This window comes from Pteropus alecto, unplaced genomic scaffold (assembly GCF_000325575.1).
Source record: "Pteropus alecto unplaced genomic scaffold, ASM32557v1 scaffold20, whole genome shotgun sequence".
NCBI classification, from domain to species: domain Eukaryota; kingdom Metazoa; phylum Chordata; class Mammalia; order Chiroptera; family Pteropodidae; genus Pteropus; species Pteropus alecto.
This window is the reverse complement of record NW_006436298.1, coordinates 28,243,852-28,247,423: the sequence shown is the minus strand read 5'-3', so window position 1 is coordinate 28,247,423 and position 3,572 is coordinate 28,243,852. Positions and strand designations below refer to the sequence as shown.

General features: G+C 34.7%; 1 pseudogene; it reads left to right on the top strand.

Annotated features, from left to right (window-relative positions):
- The first annotated feature begins 859 nt into the window (after window positions 1–859).
- On the top strand, window positions 860–977 carry LOC112480866 (annotated as a pseudogene).
- Window positions 978–3,572: the final 2,595 nt, after the last annotated feature.

Here is a 3,572-nt window from a genome sequence, read left to right as displayed (position 1 = left end):
AGAATAAAAAGAGAACAGTGCTATTTTTTAGGCACTGAATAATCAAGTAGGAACATGAATAAATGTTAGGATTAAATATCTAAAAGAAAAATGACTATGCAAGTGGGCTATGGTTCCTGAGAGGAAATAAACAAGGTGGGTCCCAGTTTTTCTGGATCTCTGCCTTCGGAAAATTTCCCAGCTGCAGTGTAGTGAACTGGAGTTTGTTCAGAATATGAAAGTCTCTCTTATCTAAAGAGGTAGAGATCAGAGTTCTGAGTTTTTGAAGTGATTGGAATCTGTGGGGCAAGGCATTAAAAGAGTAGTCTGTGGAGTCATAAAGTTCTTATTGGGGTTTACTGCACATCCTTGCCTGAGAACTGGACAGTACAGCCATAGGCATGGCCACTCAAGGCATAGTGGCTGCTACAGAGGTGAGAGCAGAACAGAAGTATTAGACATTAAGCAGAACTGGGGACTTTAAAATTATGGCCTAGATATACTGATTAGACCTCCTTAACACCACCTAACAACATGAGAATCAAGCTGAATCACTGCTTTATGATAAAGGCCACATGCAGAGAAAGACCACTCTAGATATACTTTAACAAAGCTTAAAAACAAGCCCTAGCAAGCTTCTTGCCAATTTTGAGAGGCTCGGGAAACAGAAACAGAGAAAATATGTAGTCTCAAGAACAGAAATATGAAAAGTTTCAAGAAAAATGAATAAAACCCCATGAACTTAAAAGACAGTATTACACACTTAATACATAAAGATTGGAGCTCCAAAATAAAAATCAGAGTATAATGAGGCAATAAAATATTTTTGAAAAATGATAGCTGAAAACCTTTGACTTAAAGTGCTTAGAAGTTCAGAATTGTCTACAGCCAAGCTACCCTGAACAAGCCCGATCCCATCTGATCTTGGAAACTAAGCAGGGATGGGCCAGTTAGTACTTGGATGGGAGATCACCTAGGAAGACCAGGAGCTGTAGGAGTGAAAAATAAAAAAATAAGGGACTGTAAGCTGACGAGGTCCGAGGTCCTTGCAATCTGTGAGGTCAAACAAGGGTTGCCTCGCCTAAAAATTTTTTTAAAAAAGTTCTGAGTCACGTGAGTATGAATATCAGAGCCTAAAATAGGAAATCTTGAAAGGAGCCTTAGAAAAAAGATACATAACATACAGAAAAACAGTAATACACATGAAGGCATACTTCTCATCAGAAACAATGGAGACCAGAATACAATGTAGTACCATTTTTAAGGTGCTAAAAGATATAACTATCAGTTTTGAATTCTATATCCTGTAAAATTATCTTTTAAAAATATGGAAAAATAAAGATTTTTAAGCAAATGAGAGCTGAGACAACTCGTTCAAGCAGACTGCACTGCAAGAAATACTAAAGGATGTTGTTCAGGCTGAATGGAAGTGACATAAGATGGAAATTTTGGTTTACAAGGAGGAGAAAATAGCAAGCTGAAATGAAAAATTAGTGTGTAAAGGCAAAAACCTAATTTTTTTATCGTCTAATTTTCTCAAAAGGAATTTAATGCCTTCTAAAATAAACAAGGCCACATTAATGATGTATGTGCAAATAAAAATATAGCAATAGGGCATAAAGGTAAAGGACAAGGGAGGTGAGGTAAATAGAAATATACTCTTTCCTATTTGTAAATTGCGACATGTGAAATGTGAAGTTTGAAATATTAGTGGGAAGTGAGAAGTGAGATGTTTATAAACAGAATCTTACTGTTGTAAGGCTATTACATTTGTGAAATGCGAGGTGGGAAATGTCAGGTGTGAAGTGAGGTTTATGAAGTAGGAAGCGCAAAAGATTAGGAGTTAAAATTGAAGTGGCACAATATTGATGCTAAATAGGCATGGTTAAAATATTAATGAGAAATATTGTTAGACTTACAGCAAACAGTAAAAAATAATGAAAAAAGGTATATCTAAGAAAAAATAAATAACTACAACTAAAATATCCTTGTCAGGTTATTTCTTAACAGTGGATCATGAAAATGGCATCTTTCTAATAATAAATGATGCATTTATATTATCAAAGTTTAGAAATATACTATATAAAGAAGTAATAATTCTACTACCATGAGAATTTCCTTTTAATAGTCTAATATATGTGTCTATGTGTATATATATAATTTTTGCTTATATATTTAGAACAATATGTATAATTTATATCCTATTTTTGTTTATATTTTAATTATTTGTCTACATCTCTTTATGAACATGAATTTTAATGATTTTTCGTATGTATTTACTAAGTTGGACAATTACTGGTTAGCTGGAACACTATTATTAAAAGTACTTTTATGGTATTAACTTATTTAAATTTTTTTTCATCTCTGCCAGTGAATTCTTTCTTAAGAGAATGTATGCCAGTGCCCTTATTTAGGGTCTCTCTGTCTTGAAGATTAAAAATAAAAATCTTATGTCAGTTGGTTGAAAAGCATAAGTAGATAGAGCTGAAGCGAGTACTAAATGTCCCTCGTTGGCCATAGCTGAGCCCAAAGCAGCAAATAATAACTGGGAAGTAAGCCCAAGACTGTGGTCAAACTACAGACAAGAGCACAGGAGTGCAGTGTTTGAAAGCAGAGCCAGGTATGGAGTAGGGTGATAGCACCTTTGCCTCCCACTCACTTCCATCAACGCTTGAGAGAAGGTTAGGCCTCACAGAGGAGGATTATATTAATGAACATTTCATCCTGCATGGTAATTTAGTGTTTGTAAGATGAAGGGTAGTGTATTGGCAATGAACCTAAAAGGAGAAGTGAGTGTCAAGTCGAAAGGGAAAATGTGAAGAGATGAATATTTTGTGAGACGAGGCAGTTATAACTGGCTGTATATGTGCACTGTACAATTTTCCTTAGCATGAGTGTCACCAGGTGGGTATAAAACTGCCCTTACCAGGTGATGGAAGTTTACTGACACACTGAAGAGTCATTAGGATCAGAGGGCCATGGGGTTTTTAATGTGTACAGATATGTCTGCAACAGACTTCTATAGAGCCTTTTCAGTGCAGTGTTGAGTTTGGTGGTTGATATTAGTGGGAGGTATGAGAGGGAGTGAAATACTAAATTTAAATTTTAAAGCTGAGAAACAAGACATACACCTCAGAAAAGAAAACCAAATTCCCCAAAGTAATTGAATATGTAAGTCTTTATGAATAAATCTTGCCATTCTTTAATGGGGCCAAATTTGGAATTTGCTGGAGATGCCATACTTGTGTTTTAATTTCAGAAAGAGTATATGCTATCTGGATAGTAATCATATTTTAAATGGCTTATTAATTCGAAGGGATATATTTCATGCCATACAAAAGATAGAAAGGCTTCCTAGTGATAAATTGCCTCCATATTATGAAAACTTACTTAATTTTTAAACACACATTGAATTCACATGGTTCAAAATTCAAAATGTGCAAAAGGATATTTACTGAAAAGCTCTCTTCCAACCCTACTCACCAATACACACTTCCTCTCTCAAAGCCTAATCATGTTTTCAGTTTGCTATGCATCTTCCATGATCTTCATGTACATATAAAAGATATATAAAACTTCCTTTTACATATACT